Source organism: Mauremys mutica, unplaced genomic scaffold (assembly GCF_020497125.1).
Source record: "Mauremys mutica isolate MM-2020 ecotype Southern unplaced genomic scaffold, ASM2049712v1 001387F_np12_obj, whole genome shotgun sequence".
Classification (NCBI taxonomy): domain Eukaryota; kingdom Metazoa; phylum Chordata; order Testudines; family Geoemydidae; genus Mauremys; species Mauremys mutica.
In genome coordinates, this window is record NW_025423185.1 from 39,933 (window position 1) to 60,780 (window position 20,848).

General features: G+C 47.5%; 1 pseudogene; it reads left to right on the forward strand.

The window, feature by feature from the left end:
* The first annotated feature begins 698 nt into the window (after positions 1-698).
* LOC123358082 lies at positions 699-19,799 on the forward strand (annotated as a pseudogene).
* Positions 19,800-20,848: the final 1,049 nt, after the last annotated feature.

A 20,848-nucleotide genomic window follows, 5' to 3' on the forward strand; every position in this document is an offset into this window, starting at 1 on the left:
CATAGACTGGAATATACAGCAAGAAGATACTTATACATACAGAGAACATGAAAAGGTGGAAATAGCCATATCAACTGTAAGAGGCCAATCAATTGAGATGAGCTATCATCAGCAGGAGAAAAAAAACTTTTGAAGTGATAATCGAGATGACCCATAGAAGGTGTGAGGATACTTAACATGGGGAAATAGATTCAATTAGTGTAATGGCCCAACCATTCCCAGTCTCTGTTCAAACCTAAGTTAATTGTATCTAATTTGCATATTAATTCAAGTTCAGCAATCTCTCTTTGGAGTCTGTTTTTGAAGTTTTTTTGTTGTAAAATTGCCACCTTCAAGTCTGTCACTGAGTGGGTAGAGAGGTTGAAGTGTTCTCCCACTGGTTTTTGAATGTTTTGATTCCTGATGTCAGATTTGTGTCCATTTATTCTTTTGCGTAGAGACTGTCCGGTTTGGCCAATGTACATGGCAGAGGGGCATTGCTGGCACATGATGGCTTATATCACGTTAGTAGATGTGCAGGTGAACAAGCCTCTGATGCCGTGGCTGATGTGTTTAGGTCCTATGATGGTGTCACTTGAATAGATATGTGGACAGAGCTGGCATCGGGTTTTGTTGCAAGGATAGGTTCCTGGGTTACTGTTTATGTTGTATGGTGTGCGGTTGCTCGTGAGTATTTGCTTCAGGGTGGGGGATTTAAGATGGATTCCAGCATGGTCACATGTCACCGTAAAACCCCTAGTCCCATTCTTCCTGGGTTGGCCCACAGGTAGGTTTTCAGGTAAATAAACCATTTACAACCAATTGTCCTAGTCAATGGGAGCCATCAAGATTCTAAATCACCATTAATGGCCCACACTTTGCATAATTACAATAGGACCTTAGAGTTATACTTCATATTTCTAGCTTCAGATTCAAGAATGATACATGCATACAAATAGGAGGAATATATTCAGTAGGTTAGAACCTTTGTTATGATACCTTACAAGAGATCTTTTGCATGAGGCATATTCTAGTTACATCATATTCACACTCATAAACATATTTCCAAAAAACATATGGAGTGCGTCACACACTCCTTCCAGCAGCTGTGTAGACATACCCCTAGGGGCAGGAACTCTCTCTTACTCTGTGTTTATACTGTGCCTCAGTCGCTGTTGGGATTTCGAGATGCTGCTGTAAAGCAAATAAACCGTGGTAACAAACTTGGTATAAAACCTCCTTGGGGATGTGGGAATCACAACCAGTGGGGTTTTAAATACTGACTGAATTAATCACAGAAACCTTTTTACCATTCACACCTACTCCCTGATCACACCCAATGTCCTGCGGGTGGAGAGTGAAGAGACGGTTGTGGTGGAAGCCCATGGCCTCAGTGCCCCAATCGTGGTTACAGTCACCGTGCATGATTTCCCGCTTAAGAAACACATCTTATACCAGGTCCAAACTGACCTCAACCCTGCGAATGGGATGATGGGCACAGCTGTAATACAGGTGGGTAAAAACCCAGCCTCAGGTCATCCAGTGAAACAACAGGTATCATTTTCAACAGTGTCCCACTCATTGTAGGAGCCTCCAATATTTTGCAATACTGAGACGTTCAGACCCCGTCCAGGTTGGATGTCATTCTAAAAGAGACACTCTAGCCCAGCATGAAGTTATGAGCTGGAATTGCTGGGTGAAAGTCTATGGCCTGTGTTATACATAGGGCCCTACCAAATTCAGAGCCGTGAAAAACGCATCACAGACCATGAAATCAGACCTCCTCTGTGAAATCTAGCTATTGGAGGGGAGGAGAAGGGGCAGGGCTGGGGGCCGGGAAGGGACAGGACTTACTGTTACCCTGCACAGCTGCTCTCCGGGGGAGATCAGATCCACCTCTGGGTACCTCCCCTGGCTGTAGGAAGCTCCAGGGCTGGGCAGCAGCCCCAGAGCTTCCTGAAGCCACAGGAGGTTGCCAGAGGTGGAGGTGGGTACAATCTCCCCCGTACTGCTGGGTATCAGAGGGGTAGCCGTGTTAGTCTGGATCTGTAAAAGCAACAAAGAATCCTGTGGCACCTTATAGACTGGGAACGCCCCAGCCAGGGGAGGTACACAGAGGTGGGTCTGATCTCCCGAGGGCTGTGCAGGGGAAAAGGAAGTCCTGTCCCTCCCCAGCCCGGCTGGGACTAGCAGCTAGGAGCCCCTGTCTGGGGCGCTCCCAGCAGCAAGCGAGGAGATCAGACCCACCTCCACCTCTGGGAACCTCCTGCAGCTGCAGGAAGCTGAAGGCAGTGCAGAAGTGAGGGTGGCAATCCTATGAACCCTCCACAACAGGTTTGTGACCCCCCACCCATGATTCTCTTTTGGGTCAGGATCCTCACGGTTACAACACTCCGAAATTTCAGATGTAAACATCTGAGAACATGAAACTGACTAATTTTCAAATCCTAGGGCCATGAAATTGACCAGAATAGACTATGAATTTGGTTGGGCTCTAGTTATACAGGAGGTCAGACTAGCTGATCAGGTTGGTCCTTTCTGGCCATAACATCTACGAATCTATTAGTGATGCAGAACTCTCTTGCTGTGGATCTAAAAACTGAGGTGCCCCAAATTAGGAGGTAGAAGAAAAAATTGAGAGTAAGGATGGTGGGGTTCCCTGGTGGAGTAGGATTCTCATTTTGAGTTGATCGAAAGTCCCGGCCAGGAATGGAGAGTTGTGGGGACAGAGGGAAGGTCTCCAAGATGTTACAGTTTTAGGGGAGCACAGTAGGAATAGTTAGGAGAACAACAGTGCAGTAGAACTGACTTCAGCAGGGCACCCATGGGATGCCCTTTGGTTAACAAACATTCCATATAACAGGAGGTGACAGGACAATGGGTACAAGGCCCTCCAAATGGTCTGGCCTGACTCACTGGTGGTGACTTACATTGACTGTGCCATCCTGGGAATCCCCCTCTACCTGGGGTATTCCCCAATGAGGAGACCCACCATCTTATGGCAGCCGTGTAAGCTGCTGGAGGAACTGCATGTAGAGCGGGTTAGTAAAAGTCTGTGGTTTCTTATGGATTCTTTCCATGTATAACATCATAATGAGTGGGGTCCCGCAGGGATCGATTCTGGGTCCAGTTCTGTTCAATATCTTTGTTAGGGTTCCCTCCCCACTCTGAACTTTGGGGTACAGATGTGGGGACCTGCATGAAAGACCCCCTAAGCTTATTTTTACCAGCTTAGGTTAAAAACTTCACCAAGGCACAAATTCCCTTCTTTGTCCTTGGACAGTATTGCTGCCACCACCAAGTGATTACACAAAAATTCAGGAAAGCATCACTTGGAGTCCGTATTCCCCCAGAATATCCCCCCAAGCCCCTTCACCCCCTTTCCTGGGAGGCTTGAGAATAATATACCAACCAGTAGGTTAACAAAGTGAGCACAGACCAAACCCTCTGGTTTTTAGGACACTAAAAATCAATCAGGTTTTTAAAAGAACTTTATTATAAAGAAAAAAGTAAAAGAATCACACCTGCAAAATCAGGATAGAAGGTAACTTTACAGTGTAATAAAAAGATTTAAAACACAGAGGACCTCCCTTTGGCTCTGCTTCACAATTACAAAACAGGAATAAAACTCCCTCTTAGCATAGGGGAAATTCACAAACTAAAACAAAAGATAATCTAATGCATTTCCTTGCCTTACTTGCAATTTTTTATAATCGTAGATGGATCATTTTAGATATGTTTTCAGGAGATGTTTTACCTGCCTGATCTCTCCCTCCATCCGGAGAGGGGACAACAAAGAGAGCACAAACAATCTCCCCCACCCCCCAGGCAGTTTTGAAAGTATCTTCTTTCCTCATTGGCCCTTCTGGTCAGGTACCAGCTAGGTTGTATGAGCTTCTTAACCCCTTACAGGTAAAGTGATTTAGAACAGCTTCCCAGGAGGGATTTTATGTTACCCTTATTTGTATGTTTATGACAATCTTCATCAATGATTTAGATAATGGATAGGATTAAAACTCAAAATGATCTGGACAAACTGGAGAAATGGTCTGAAGTAAATAGGATGAAATTCAATGAGGACAAATGCAAAGTACTCCACTTTGGAAGGAACAATCAGTTGCACACGTACAAACTGGGAAATGACTGCCTAGGAAGGAGTACTGTGGAAAGGGATCTGGGGGTCATAATGGATCACAAGCTAAATATGAGTAAACAGTGTAACACTGTTGCAAAAAACCTAACATCATTCTGTGATGTATTAGCAGGAATATTGTAAGCAAGACATGAAAAATAATTCTTCTGCTCTACTCCACGATGATTAGGCCTCCATTTGCGTATTGTATCCAGTTCTGGGCGCCACATTTCAGGAAAGATGTGGACAAATTGGAGAAAGTCCAGAGAAGAGCAACAAAAATGATTAAAGGTCTAGAAAACATGAGCTATGAGGGAAGATTGAAAAAAAACTGGGTTTGTTTAGTCTGGAGAAGAGAAGACTGAGAAGGGACATAACAGTTTTCCAGTAGATAAAAGGTTGTTACAAGGAGGAGGGAGAAAAATTGTTCTTCTTAACCTCTGAGGACAGGACAAGAAGCAATGGCCTTAAATTGAAGCAAGAGCAGTTTAGGTTGGACATAAGAAAAAATCTTTCTGTCAGAGCAGTTAAGCACTGGAATAAATTTCCTAGGGAGGTTGTGGAAACTCCATCATTTAGGATTTTTAAGAGCAGGTTGAACAAACACCTGTCAGGGATGGTCTAGATAATACTTACTCCTGCCTTGAGTGCAGGGGACTGGACTAGATGACCTCTCAAGGTCCCTTTCAGGTCTATGATTCTGTGATTTTGTAACTTAAGCATCATAGCTGCTGGAGGAACTGCATGTAGAGCGGGTTAGTAAAAGGCCATGGTTTCTTATGGATTCTTTCCATGTATAACTTAAGTGTCGTTAACACTGCAAAGGTCTTTTGCGTAGAGCATTGCTTGTGGTGGTGAGTAAAAGCAGGAAGAACTCATCCATGCTCTTCTTCTCATGCAGGTTCCCACCAAAAACATAACAAAAGATTCCAGTCAAAACCAGTATGTCGTGGTCCAGGCTAAGTTCCCTCAGCAAACCCTGGAGAAAGTGGTTCTGGTCCATTTCCACAGTGGATACATCTTTATCCAGACGGATAAAACCATCTATACACCCGGGTCTACAGGTACTGCCTTCCCCTGGTCTCTTCTAATGGGAAGGGGTGGGAGCTGCTGATGTTATGCCATATCTACAGCAGGGCTGCTGGGGCCATGCTGTGCATATTACTTTGCTTGTTGTCTGGTTGAAGATGGAGGACAGTTGGACCAGAGACTCTGCCATCACCAATTTGCAATATTTCACCCTTCACCATCGTCCTAGCTGTGATGTCCCATTGAGTGTTAGATACCAAAAGATTGGGTGGGCCATTGGATTGAGAATGGGCGATGGAACTTTTCAAATCCCAGTGACTGGTTCTGCTCCATCTTGTACCAAGATACATGTCCCCATCTGACAGCCGTCCCGAAGCCTGTGTGAAATACGGGCTGCTAATCCCAGCCCATTCAGAGCAGGGGGTGGCCTGCCAGTCCCTGAAAGGGCAACAGTCAGGCAGCCTTCGGCGGCTTGCCTGCCGGAGGTCTGCTGGTCCCGTGGATTCGGTGGCAATTCGGCGGTGGGTACGCCAAAGCCATGGGACTGGTGGACCTCCTGCAGGCAAGCCACCGAATCCGCGAGACCAGGGACCTCCCGCAGGCAAGCCACCAAAGGCTGCCTGACTGACGTGCTTGGGGTGGCAAAAAAGCTAGAGCTGCCCCTGGCTGTTGCCAGTCCTTTAGAATCTAAAATCTAAAGGTTTATTCATAAAAAGAAAGAAATAGAAAAGAAAGCTAAAATTGGTTAAATGGAATCAATTACATAGAGTAATGAAAAAACCTGCAGGTTCAAATCAAGTCTCTGGAGTACATCCACAGCTGGGATTGGTCATTCATTCAGTCCTTTGTTCAGAGCTTCAGTTTGTAGCAAGGTCCCTCCAGAAGTAAGAAGCAGGATTGAAGACAAGATGGAGGGGTTTTCAGGGCCTTTTCTATTCTCTCCCCATGGAAGGACACCCCTTTGTTCCTACTGTGGAAAATCACAGCAGCAAGATGGAGTCTGGAGTCACATGGGCAAGTCACGTGTCCATGCATGACTCAGTTTGCAGGCCAACACTATTCTTTACATGTAAGTTTGAACGCTCCCAGGAAAGCTCAGATGTGGATTGGGGTCTCCCAAAGTCCATTGTCAGTTAAGTGTTTCTTGATTGGGCACTTACTAAGAATTGTCCTTTCTCAAGAAGCTGACCTAATGCTTCACTGAGGCTACTTGGAATCAAATACATGTGAGTAAATAGCCCATATTCATAACTTCAAATACAAAAGTGATACACACATACAGCTGGCCTAATTATAACCAGCAAACCATAACCTCTTCATAGACACCCCACACGACAACCTTTGTACAATATTTGCTGCAAACATATAACAATGGTTGCAACAATGATCTATGCGGTCACAGTTTATGTCAATAACGTTACAATTACTACATGCAAATTAGTAGTAGAGTAAAGGTGGTGATTGGTTGGTTGAGTTGTGTCTGATATCACAATGGTGTAGGACTCTTGGCATGGCACATGCCTTACTGGAGCTGTACATCAGCCTGGTAAAGTCAGAATGGCTGAGGACTTAAAAGTTGGCCAGTAACAGACTTCAAATCCTGGTGACGATTGAACCTGGTGATATTGTAACTAAAAAGAGCCATTCTTTTGCATATAGAGCTGCTTCCATCACTTCACACAGACACAACAGACGTTCTAGGCTTCAGAGCGATACATGGACAGAGTGACAATCCTGGAATCTTATTATATAGTGTAGACTAGCACCTTCTTGCTCGCTGTACAAATTAGCTGGAGACCTCTTATTTTGCAACCCAGTGTCCTTTTATTTCCCTGTATTCATTTCCACCACCATCTATATACAACTCTATGTACAAGTCAATTGCAGTTAGGTAGCCAGCCGAGGGACAGCTAGTGCCTGGTGCTAGCTAGGCGCAGCCGATTCTTACTCGTACTAGTTCTCCCCTCCCCCTTCCTTCCTGTCTGTGAGCTTTATAGGCCTTCCTCTCAGCAGGCTCACAGGTGATTGCTCTTAGGCTCCTTTAATGAGCCACACCTTGCCAGCTCCAATCAGTTCCCCTGCATGGCAGCTACGCTAGCAGGTTCTGAGCTAACATGGGCTGGTTCAGTGCCCCTTAGGCCAGCACCCTGTTACATATAGATACACACACACTGTGCTCTCTCTCTCTCCCAGAGACTTTGTTTTTGTTCTTTCTTGTTGCTTCTTTAAAAGCTAAAATAAGTAGTTTTAGCGTGAAAGGGACTGATTCTGTTTTCACTGCCACAATGCCACTGACTATAGGGAAGTTATTCCTGATTTATACTGGAGTGAAAACAGAACCAGGTTCAATGGCCTGCAGTAATGCCAACCCCAAACATGCAAAAATCACAAGTCATTCCCCCGCTCCCAAAATCACGAGATTGTATTAAAAAATCATGAGTTTTTTTTAAAAATAGTAAACTTTGGTTGCTTTTTCTTTCCCTCCTGGCTTTTGAGGCATTATATTGCACTTGAGACATGTCTTGAAGCTTTTCTCTGCAACCAGGAGGGTTAGAAACTCATTTCTTCTTTTAAATGACAGCTGAGATTTGCATGCCATGTGGTGATTCTAGCAGCTGGGGCTTGAAGACAAGGAATTAAAACAAAAATCACAAGAATCAGCAGCACTGAATCAACATATGATCATGACCTATTCCTTGTGTTTTAGCCTGGACCTTAAGGACAAAATCTGTATTGTCTCGCTCAGTTTTAATTGACCTATGGCTTCTCTCTGCAGGCAGCGTCATGGTGGAAGCGGAGAGAACCGGAATTAACATTGTGACATCTCTCTATCAGATCCACTTCACAAAAACACCCAAGTACTTCAAGCCGGGGATGCCATTTGAACTCATGGTAATATCTCTTCTTCTGGATCATGCCCACTGTTGCCTGAGGTGTATAAAGAGGAGAGGACTATGGGTACTAGGGTGATGAGGGTGGTTTAAGAACTTAGAATAGAACAGAAACAAAGGGCCACATTCTGATCTCAGTTACACCAACCTAATTCCAGTGTGACTCCACTATATGCAATGGAATCACTCTAGATTTCCACTGGCCCTAAAGCTGACAGCAAATACAAGGTGTGGAATGGCACCTAGCTAGAGTCTTGGCCCAAAATGTGCTCTGGGGTCAGTCGTGTACTGGGGGATAATATTCCCTGGACTGTGTGTTAGTTGCTGGCACTTCAGGCTTTTCTTACTGTAGAGGGGAATTGGGCACAGGTGAGGAGTTGCAAAGGGGGGGGGGGCATTTGCAGAAATAGGGGGAAGAGGGACCATTGTGGGTATGAGTATGTGGGGGAATTTCAAAATTGGCACTGACACAATGATTCTTCTCCCAGCGAGTTAGGCAGCATTACAGGAGAAATATTATGCTCCTAAAATTCTGAACCAATCAGCCTCAGTCCTCTTGTCCGCAGAGAACATGGTTTGAGGTCCCACACTCCTCTGGGGCTGAAGAGTTTGTGAAGGCAATTTAGTAGTTTTCTCTCAGCAGGCATGTGAGACTATAAATTAGCAGAGAACTGAAGCAATTATCTTTGGCTGCAGACCAAAGGTGCATAAACGAGTAATTGATGACCACAGCAGTGAGCAGCTTAAGTCCATTTCTTATCTGGATATTTGCTTTACTTATAGCGTGGTGAATGGGATAAACATAAAAAGGAGTCGAAGGGCTGAACCTTAAGATCCATGCAAGTAGCTGTCTGTTTTTCTTGGGTGCCTGAGGGTAATTTAATTGCACCGGCTCTCTGAATGCTTAGGGATAACATGGGTGCTCAAATTTTATACCGGGCAGAAATTTCGGGCTGGAAAGATCTTAGGTCAGAGGCGCTGACTTTCTGATTTCCCAGGGGGTGCTTGACCCCCGTTCCGTCCCAGGCCCCACCCCCACTCCACTCCTTCCCCCAAGACGCCACCCCTCATCTTCCCTCTCCAGCTCTGCCCTGCCTGCTCCTCCCCTTGCCCCCCCAGCACCTCCTGCCCACTGCTGAACTGATCCTCAGTGGGTGGGAGGCACTGGGAGGGAGGGGGAGGCACTGATTGGTGGGGCCTGCTGGTGGGTGCTGAACACCTAAATTTTTTTTCCCCAGTGGGTGCTCCAGCCTCAGAGCATCCACAGAGTCGGTGCCTCTGCTTAGGTCGTTAGAGGTAGTGCAAACTACATTCATGAGGAGAATGCTTGATCTTCTTAACTAAACCCCAGGTGATTTATGTAGGATAGAGGTGGGTGAATGTTCTATTTCACCCAAAGCCCAATATGTAAGGGTTGGTTTCAGAGTACTAATGATTTTACGTCGGCTACCAAGGTTCTGTTTGGAGCAACAGCGTAATAGGTTTAAAACTTTAAAACATCCTTGGCTTTTGCAAGGCCATTGATCTCTGCAGTCTTGAGGGTTTTCAGACCCAGGTCTAGTCAGCACTCAAAGGGTATGTCTAGACTGCAGTCACGGGGTGCGCCTGGAGCTCTAGCTGACATCCCTGAACTAGCTTCCGTCACCTAGCTTGGGTCCAGGAACAGTGAAACTGCGGCAGCGCTAGCTATACAAGCCCACCCTGGCCCCTGGATAATTACTCACAGGGCTAGCCTGCGCTGATGCTCACGCCGCCTTAGCTTCACTGTTCCAGGACCCAGGTTAGTGAGATTAAAGCTACAGTGGGTACGTCAGCTCGAGCTGCGTTCACACCCTGTAACTGGGTAACGAAAATGACCAGGGTCTGTCAATGGCCGGGATCGAACCTGGGATCTCTGGAGCTAAATGCATGAGCTGTTACTGCATGAGCTAAAAGCCACATGGCACTTAGCTAAGGCTGTAGTAGACTCATTCATTGCTAAGTGATTTAGGTGCCACTAGAGGGGCGCAGAGCGCCACAGCCAGCAGCCATGGCGTGCATACAACTGCAGCCTAGTCATCCCCCAAGTCAGAGTGTGAAAACTTTAATTAAGCTCAGAGTTGAAGATATTTGTAAACTCAAACTTATTTAGGTGCCTAATTCCCATTGAAGTTAGACACCTAAATACCTTTGAGGCTATGGACCTGAGATGCTACACATGCGATTTGATTTAAAGTTAGGATGAAGGGAGCGCTGCACCCCTTATTTGATGCATCCCTTTTTGATGGTGCCTCTCAGGTCTACATCACAAACCCCGATGGCTCTCCAGCCCCCCGTGTCCCAGTACAGGCTGAAGGATTCCAGTCAGCTGGGCCGACGCAGGGAGATGGAACTGCCAAGCTGATTATAAACATGCCCAGGGATAGGCAACAGGTTCCCGTCACGGTGAGTAACCTTCTAATGCTGAGTCTGGGCTAAGTACTATATGCACCCTGAGGGCAATGCCCTGTTGGTGGCATTCACTCCCCTCTCATGCACTGAGCAGGGGGGTAACTGAACTCTGTGCATTCCATCTGCACCTGGGGTAAATTTCCTGTATGCCATTGGGTTTTGGAGATGCTCCAATCACCATGTAACCAGTGCTCCATCATGGCACCAGAAGAGATCCCTGAAAACATTGGCCTTGGCTACACTTACAAATTTGCAGCGCTGCAGCAGGGTGTGAAAACACACCCCCTCCAGCGCTGCAAATTGCGGCGCTGCAAAGCGCCAGTGTAGTCAAAGCCCCAGCGCTGGGAGAGTACGTTATTCCCCACAGGGAGGTGGAGTACGGACAGCGCTGGGAGAGTTTTCTCCCAGTGCTGGCGCTTTGACTACACTTAAGCGCTTCAAAGCTTTGAAGTGCAAGTGTAGCCACAGCCATTGACATGAGCATAAGCAGGTCCAGATTAGTCACCTTGCTACACTGAAGGTACCCACCATGCAGCAAAGGAGGCCTGCAGATCTCGAGGGCCTATTCCTGCAATACAGATGGATGCGAAAATTAATGGAATCTGAATCATCCATTGTGTTAACTCTTGTGGCCTTTAACAATCTATGTCTCATTTTTCCCTGTTAGATCCTGAACAAAGGGAAGATCATTCGTGTAGGGAGACAGGCCAGGCAGGCGGGACAAAATCTGGTGACCATGTCCCTGCCCATCACTCCAGATCTCATCCCTTCATTCCGCATCGTGGCTTACTACCAAGTAGGAAATTCGGAGATTGTAGCAGACTCGGTCTGGCTGGACATCCAGGACACATGCATGGGAACGGTAGGTTGATATTCAAGTTGGCCTTCTATATGTTAATTCCTATGAAGGTGTTATTACAAAGTAGTTTTTCCTAGCCTGAGGTGCCGACTGACTCTCAAAAGGGACTCTAAAAATGGCACCGGGGGCTTCTCATTGACTATCTCCCTGCAAATTCTGGATTAGATTTGGTTGGTTTACTTGTACATAGATGTTCCCCAGCCTTCACAAGCCAATGCTCTCAACCCACTCTGGGATACGGGAGTCAAGTTGTGGTTCCTTCTAGCTCAGCAATAAAGACTCTGTGGATTGTGGATTGAAGTGGATGGAGCTATACTGACTTGCACCAGCTGAGTATCTGGCTTTGTATCTGCACCATAATTAGCCATTTTGCTGATGATGTGGCTGTCAGAATTGATTCCAGCTCCCTCTCCCAGGGCTGGGCTCGTTCTTTGGGGCTAACAGGAGTAAGATGCTTATTTTTGGCTCATGAATTCAGTAGATGTGACTCCAGATGGCTATAGGGGACCTGACTGTGATGTAACTACAATGCTACACTGCTGTAACTCCAGTTAATTGCTCCTAATTTACACGAATGTGAGATCAGAGTCAGGCCCACAGAGCAGATCCATTACAGTTCAAACTTCTTTGTAGATTTCCCAGGGCTGCCTGAGGGACAAAGGGACTTCAAAAACATTGGGTCCGATTCTGCTCTCAGTTTACACCCTCATGAATATGGAGTAACAGCACTGAAGTCAGTGGAACTACTCCAGATTTACACAGCTGCCACTGAGATCAGAACTAGGCTTTCGGATGCTCAAGGAGCTGTCACTGAGATCTTACCTCCTTTTATCCTATGTTTTGCAAAGGACAGGCTCTTAGCTGCTTCCTCTGCTTTAAAACAAAACCTCTCCCTTCACTCTTTCATACAGCTAGTGGTGAAAGGAGCCACCAGTGAAGACAGGAAAATCCATGAGCCGGGAACTGTAACAAGACTCAAGCTGGAAGGAGACCACAGAGCTTATGTCGGCCTGGTGGCTGTGGACAAAGGAGTCTACGTTCTGAACAAAAAACACAAAATTACACAATCTAAGGTTGGGTATGAAAGATGTTGGTTGTAACTTGTGATGTTTTATAGCGGGAAATGCAGCTTGGCTCTTATCCTTGCTTGACGCCCCAGGATGGCGACAAGCGAAGTGAGCCTTTTGTTTGCAGAGCTGCCACTTGGGGTGTGAGCTCCACTGTACTTTAACTGAGCTGGGCTGGGCCAGGTCAGTACTTGGATGGGAGACACCCAGGGTGCTGCAGGGAGCGCTGTTCTGGACACACTAAAGGACATGCTGCCCTTTGGACAGTGTTGACCCAGATGGTGCTGGGCTGTAGGGAACTGTGTGGGTGATGCAGTAGGGGGCGCTTTCCTTTCAGAAACAGTTCTCACCTCAGTGCCCATGGTGGTGCTGTACATCAGGGAGTGGCGGTGTGCTCAGTAGGGGGCGCTCTCCCTCCACAGTCAGAACTGCCCCCAATGTGGCGATAGCGGATACTGTGCTGTATTGAGTGGAGTGGGGTCTCAGCAGGCAGTGCTGTCCCCTCCCAGTCAGTGCTGAACCAATGTCCCAGTGCAACATTAGGGGGTGCTGTGCTGCAGAGAAAAGTGTTAGTGACTCAACAGAGGGTGTGCTTTCTTCTGAGTCAGCACTGATCCCCGGGCCCTATCAAGGTTTTAGGGGACGCAATGCTACTGAAACTGCCATTTCTCAGCTAACATATCAAACACACGTTCTGGTCATTAAATCTCCTGCGACCCTTTCAACACGGGTCAGGGCCCTGGTGCTTTGACTGAATTCTAATTTGGGTATTTAATTTCTCTCTGCCTAACATCCTCCTCTGTCTGGGTTCAACTGGCTGCATCATTTTTTCTTTCTCCTCCTGAAATCGGTTGTGTTGCTGGTGCAGAATGGCTGTTGTGCTCGATCCCAGAGATGGACACATTTCAGTGGAGATTGAGTTGCAATAAATCCTTTACTTACATCTCATGTTTTGCTTTCATTTACACTGCTGCAAACACAGAGCTAGTCAAAGGAAGTCAGTGGAGTTACTGCAGATTGCACAGTTGTACCTGAGACCAGAATCCTGCTCGCAGTCTGTATAATGCTTTGGGATCATGCTGGATGGCAGTGTATAAATGGGAAGTGTCATTGTTAACAATAATCTCTCAACCATTATGTTTGTGTCGCACAGATCTGGGACTCGGTGGAGAAGAGTGACATTGGCTGTATGGCTGGCAGTGGAAAGGACAATCTGGGGGTATTTACGGATGCTGGACTGGCCCTGGAGACGAGCAATGGGATTTCCACAGCCCAGAGAACAGGTATCACTCTCTTCCTTCACTCTCCTCTCTTTCCGGTTGCTCTGGCTGGCTGAGCATCTGCCCAACAGCTCTTATGTGGCTCCCATCTGTGACAGGAAGGAGCAATATGTTATGTGCCAAAATGGCTTTTCTGGTTTTCTGATTTCCCCCTAAATCAACGGGGTTCCACTCATTGAGGCCTAGACCATTCTCAGAAATTTGGGAACTGACTGGATGCGGTGTTTGAAAGTTACCTTGTTACATCCAGACAGACAAATGGCAGCAAGTTCAGTGTAGGGCCTCACTTGGTAGGTGGGTTTTTAATTTCTGTTTCTCACTTCCTTCTGCAGATCCAGAATGTCCCCAGGCAACAAAACGCCGGGGTCGCTCTGTTCAGCTCATTGAGTATAAGGGAAACAAAGGTAGGTACTAATCAGGGGGGTTGCTATCCTTGGTCAAAGCAAGCATGCAAAGCAGGAATGCGATTCCCTAGCATGACCAGTTTCACCCTGCTACAACCTCCTGCCAGCTGCATTTCCTGTAGCAGGAGACGGGGGAGTCTGGATAGAATTCCACATGGGGAGAGATTGGAACTGGTCAGTTTATAGAGGGGATGCGAGAGAGGTATAGAAAACAATGAATGGTAACTTGCTCTTTGGGGCACGGATCGTCTCTCTGTTCTGTGTTGGTTCAGCCCCCAGCACTGTGGGGTTCTGGGCCATGACTGGGGACCCAAAGTGCTACACAACTCAAATAACAACAACAGGTACATTGTTACATTACCCATATAAGCACAAGGAGACACTCAACCCAAGTGAATGGTTTCTAATTAAGAATTTATAAAAGGAACTATTTTCATACACAATGCATTAACCCATAGTACTCACCACCACAGGATTGTATTGAGGCCAAGAGCCTAGCAGGATTCAAAAGAGGATGAGCCATTTACATGGAAAAGGAGGATGTTCACCATTCCATAGGATAGGATTTTTTAAGAAGACCTATACATCCTCATGCTTCAGGGGATGAGCCAACCTCTGATTGGGTTCAGGAAGAAACTTCTCTGTGGGCAGGTTATTCCACTATGGGGTTTCTTGCACCTTTCTCTGAAGCAGCTGGTGCTAGTCACTGTTAGAGACAAGATACTGGATTATAGCAGAGTGCCAGTTCCTATGTTCCTCCTTTGGCCATGTCTACTAGTAAATTAATGAGAGATAGAGAGTGAGGACTAGAAGAAGCTTGGTAGGAATGATCTCCTGGCTTGTACATTTCAGCGGCAGATTAACAGGACCAGAAGCTGAAGAAATGCTGTGAAGACGGGATGCACGAGAACCCCATGGGGCACAGCCGCGAGAAGCAGGTTGGGTACATCCTGGATACAGATGAATGCAAGAAGACCTTCCTCGACTGCTGCAATTATATCAAGACCATACATGACAAGCTGCAACGGGAGCTCCATCTGGAACTTGCAAGAAGCAAGTACAAGGGTTTTAATATCACTCAGAGGAGCAAGACTGGGGGAATTGTTAGAGAAATAAGACCACACCACATGAATCAACGCTGCCCATGTTCACAGATCTCCCATGGGAGAGATGGGCATGAATGCAGTGGCAGCAATCCTGTTAGTGTTGCACCATGTTGATATGGGGACCCAGATGAGTCCGGGTAATAACTTCTTCACAAGTCACCGCTGAGGTTTAACCATTGTTTCTAAAGCACAGTCCTCTACCACTTGAGCTAAAAGGGTAACTCCCTAGCTAGGAATAGTAGTAGTCTCTTACCTTTGCAGAATATCCACTAAAGGGTGCACATGTAGCACTGAGCCAGTGGCTTATACCAGTGTTATAGGAGCCCAGAAAAGGCTAGCTCATGCAGAAACAGAAAGGCAGGCATGGAGAGGAGAAGAAGCCTGTGGCTTCCCCTCCAGCCGTTCAACCACACTCCAATTCATGCTCTTCTGGGCTGGCAGCATCAAAACTTGGCAACGTAGGTCAAATCACAGATGCTTTGAGGTCAGTAGAGCAGGCCAACCCTTGAATCCTTTCAGGTTTGCCCCATTCCAATCAAGGTCACAGCAGAGCCAGACGGTCTGTGATTTGACTTCCCAGGTGACTTGGATGAAAATTTCATGTCTGACAAAGATATCATCTCAAGGAGCCAGTTTCCAGAGAGCTGGCTGTGGCAAGTGGAGCGGCTGAATGAGCGACCAAATGAACTGGGGTAAGAGCATGTGGCCGTGTCACTTCCATTCATCAAAGGGCCATATTCAGACGTGGCATGGTGCAGCTCCCACTGAAGTCAGTGTCTCTCCACAGCAAGATCCCCAGTGGAGCCGGCTGGAGTATTTGTCATGAAGTAGGGCCAGCATTCAGCAGCTGATCCATATTCATAGAGTCAGTCCTAGATTTTAAGGCCAGAAGGGGCCTTACATCATCTAGTCTCACCTTCTGTATTACAGAGAGCAGAGAATTTCATTCAGTTACTCCAGTTGTGAGCCCATATTTAGGTACCTAAAAGAACTGGCCCGACATCCAGAGGTACTGAGCAGCCAGCAGTATCCCCTGGCTTCAGCCCTAATGAAAAACCAGGCAGCTGATTTAGGTGCTAGAATATGAATGTAGGTGTCTGGCTGTTTATCATTGGCCTTTTATCCTGTTCAGGAACCGTTCCTCATTTCATTGTTATTCAGGGTGTGTTACTGGGTTGTTGAATCACAAGATATTGATGGTGCTTTCTAACTGGATGTGTGATAAATGAAGGAGGGTGTAGCTCCCTTTTATGGACACCCAGCCAGCCAGTTAGCTATAAACTCCCTCTTATTAGCTGTTCTTTAATTGCTTTACCTGGAAAGGGTTAAAAAGTCCATAGGTAAAAGGAAGGGAGTGGGTACCTGACCAAAAGAGCCAATGGGAAGGCTACAACTTTTTTAAATGGGACAAAACTTCCCCTTTGTCTGTCTGTGTTGTTCTCCCGGAGAACAGAGACAGGGCTGGAACTGTGCTGTAAGAGCTTGAGCCAGGTATGAAACTACTCATTTGGAACCCCAGATATGTAAGTAAATCAGGAAATGTCTAGGACGACGCAATTAGGTTTATCTCTTTTATTTCTTTATGACTTGTGGACTCCTCTGGGCTAACCCCAGGTGCTTTTGTTTTGTTTGTAACCTTTAAGCTGGATCTCAAAAAAGCTAAGGGAGTGAGTATAATTTTTTGAATTTGCTTTTAATTTTTGTATTTGCTCTTTTTAAATAGTAGTAGTAATAGCCTGAGTTTTTAGATGTATTTTTTTCTTTCTTTTTTTTAATAAAGTTCACCTTTTTTAAGGACAGGATTGGAGTTTTGTGTCTTAACAGGTCTGTGCACATTCTGGAATTAGCTGGTGGCAACAGCTGATTTCCTTTGTTTTCTTTTTCAGCTCTCCCCCGGAGAGGGGTCTGAAAGGGCTTGAGGGTACCCAAGTGCACCTTCCTGGGTTCTCAAAGGGGTTTTTGCATTTGGGTGGTGGCAGCATCTATCCATCTAAGGTCAGAGGAAAGCTGTAAACTTGGGAGTTTAATACAAGCCTGGAATGGCCAGTATTAATTGTTAGATTCCTTGCGGGCACCCACCTGCTGCCCTCAAAGTGCCAGAGTGGGGAATCAGCCTTGACCAGCATTTTTTTTTTTAAGGTAAATGAGGTACTGGGTCAGGCCCCTCTCCACTGGAATGGATTATAATCCCCCTGCTTGGAATTTGATCGGGACACTAGAATTAATATCCCAACCCTTGAGACCTTTAAAACAGGTTGTGTCCTGTGGCTGGTGTAGAACTTGCACCACTGAGTTCCTCCCCAGAGAGGGCTGTGTATTTCAGTGGGTGGGTGAAGAAGGCTTTGCCATGGACCTCAACCTGAGATAGGAGGATCTACACCAGGGATCTCAAACTCAAATCACGACGAGGGCCACATGAGGACTAGTACATTGGCCCAAAGGCCACACAACAATACAAAAATATAGTAAAAAATGAAAAAAAGAAGAGGAATATAGTATGCTATTAAAAGTCAATGTATTAACTTTTTAAAAACTGTAATGCGAAAAGTCAGTGCTAATTTTAACAGTCATTTCATTTTTGGCCACTTAGCTGGTAGCATTTTGCATCAACTAAAGCATCAATATTAGGTTTGATATCCTGAGACAACACCAGTCTCAGTGTTGCTTGCAAATGTTCATCAGTGAGCCTTGACCTTAACACAGATTTGTTATTCATGGAGGAGAAAACCTGTTCACATCTATATGTACTTCCAAACATTGCCATTACCCTTGCGGAAGCAGAGGGAGCTGTCATGGGGTCTGATGGGGACTGATGGACTAAGAGCCATTGGCCGTGAGCGTGCACTGAGCCTCACAGAAAGCAGCTGGCAGCACCTTTCAGCCTCACGTCACAGCCCAGAACAGCAAGGGGCTGGGATGCAGGTTTTGAATCTCCCTCCCTTAGGTCATCTCTCTGTTAGAACTTCCTTTATGCGGAGCTGAGGTTCCTTCTCCTCCCACTGAGACCAGTGGGATCTCAGGGTGCTTAGCACCTTTCAAAACAGGCTCTGATAGCACGTGCATTGCAACAAAACCCTGAAGCCAAGGGGAATGACTGGTATGATTCAAATCACTGCATAGATGCCCAAATGAACAACCCCTCTCCCAGACTGCTCCAAGTTAATCCCCCCTCTGGGTCTTCCTGTGCCTCCTGGCTCCTGGGTATCTCTGCTAAACTGTAAGCTCTTTGAGGTCTTACGCTGGCACCTAATGAAAAGAGGGTGTTACCATAGCCACTAGAGGTATCTAGCTGCACAGGGCTTGTGTAATCAGGGGGCAGAAGGACGCAGAAGAGCAGGGAAGCGTGTGGCTTGGAAAGACCAATCCCCCTCACAAGTTTGCAAATCATGCTTGCTTCCAGGGGAAGAGTGAGGAGTTGGGGGCTGTTTTCAAATGTGAAAACTCTGCGATGCCCCGAGAAACGAGGGAAGGGCTGGCTGAGAAAAAACACACACACACCCCCCGCCCCATCAGCCCAGCGTGATAATACAGCCTCAGCGGCTCCTGCGGGTCCCCTGCCCAGCCTGTGGCTCTCTCTCCCTTCTCCTGCTCACGGCTCTACAGCGCTGGGCTCCGCTTAGCCCGCTGCAGCCTGCATGCGTTTGTGTGTGGCCGGTGGGGATGGGATCAGCCTTGCACTGCCCCATGCTCCCGCCGCTCCACTTGCGTGGCTTGGCACAAGTAGGCAGCCTGGCGCTGGGCAGGCGGAGGAGGAAGCCCCCGGGACTGGAGCGGGGGGCGGGAGCCTGGGCTTGTTCTGCCCTCCGGTTTCTTCACCTCTAGCGACACTTCAGTACATGCCCCACCCCTATTCCAACCCCTTCCCCAAATCCCCCACCCTGGCCCTGCCTCTTCCTCCCCTCTTCCCCTGAGCACGCTGTCTCCCCACTTCTCCCACCTCCCTCCTGGAAAGTCCTAAGCACCACCAAACAGCTGTTTGGTAGTGGGAAGCACTGGAAGGTAGGCGGAGGAGTGGGGACGTGGCGCGCATGGGGGAGGTGAGGAGGGGGAGGGCGAGGGGGAGGTGAGGGGCAGAGGGGGCCCTATGGTGGGCCACAGGAAATAAGTCCGCGGGTCGCGTGTTTGAGACCCCAATCTACACCCTTAGCTGGGGATTGTCCATGAGTCCTAGCTCCTTCCTTCTGTAAAAGACTCTGTCTTTTTCTTTCCATGTAGAATTTCTTCCAAGAAGATGCCTATTTTCCTGAAGGATTCCATCACCACCTGGGAAGTCCTGGCTGTGAGCCTTTCAGAGACCAAAGGTGAGGAACACCACAAGCTCTCCAGAGAACAGGCAGAAAAGCTAATGGGGAAAAGACCCCAGGCCACAATGGGCCTTGGAAAGGCCACAGTGAGATGGAACAATCGAGGAGTCAGCAGACATGTTTCAGGACTAAAGTATAAGCCCCCCTGTCTCTGACCCTGGGTCTTTCCCCATTGCAGGGATCTGTGTGGCTGACCCCTATGAGATAACAGTAATGAAAAAAATTTTCATCGAGCTCCGTCTGCCCTACTCTGTAGTGAGGAATGAGCATGTGGAAATCCGGGCTATTCTCTACAACTATTGGGACCAAAACCTTAAGGTAAGCTCACTGCCTCATGGGGCTCTGCAATGGACCTGAGGTGTCAATGCTTTGACAGACAGCCAAACCAAACCAAAACAAAATGGTGGAAGGCTTGTTCTTCTAGGGCCTGATCCCTTTGGGGCTGGACACGCTTGTCTCCAATTGACCTTGTTGGGTGCTCAGCACCTTGCAGGATCAGGGTTATGGAATCCACCCAGTTAAGAACATAAGAACACCCATACTGGGTCAGACCAATAGTCCATCTAGCCTAGTATCTTGTCTTCCAACACCGACCAGTGCCAGGTACTTCAAAGGGTGTGACAGACTCACATATCATGCCCACTCTTGGCCCCGGGCGGTCCATAGGGGGTGCCCCTTTCAGTGAGACAGAGTGAACACCGGTAAAAGGGCTACCTCGGGGTTAAGCCCCTCCACCTCCTGGAGCTGTACCTCTCTGAGCCTTAGCACACCTGTTTCTCGCTGTGTCCCGCCGCCCCCGGGAGTCCACTCGTTGTGGATCCCTGGGGCCTCCACCCCCAGAAGGGGAAAGTGCAACCCTGTTCTCTAGACCAGAGTGACTCTCAGCCAGCGTAAAACAGGAGGGTTTATTGAGCATTGAACACAGCACAGGAAACTCTCAGGGCCTCAGGCCTGGCCTCCCTCAACACTGCACATCCAGGTCTCCCCCCATCCAAGTGGGCTCTGCCTGCTCCCCATCTTCAGCCCAGAGCCCCCCTGCTTCCCAGCTAGGCATCTGATATCACTGGGCCCAAGCCCCGCCTCTGTCCATTGTCTTCTATCCAGGTAAAACAAGGTCGTAAACAGGGTCTCCTAGGCTTCCTCTCCTCTCAGCCCTCCTCTGGCCCCCTCTGGCTGGAATCGGATGGTTAGGTCACTGGGGTCCTCTCTTCGCAGCCCATTGTCCTCCCACTGGCCAGAACCAGCTGTGACTCCTGAGCTGGGCCTCCGGGTCACCTGGTCACCAGTCACTGGGGTCTCCATTCTCCAGCCCATTGGCTGGGGTCCCAAGTTCCCTTGACAGTCTGCTGTAAGAACAAACTACCTCT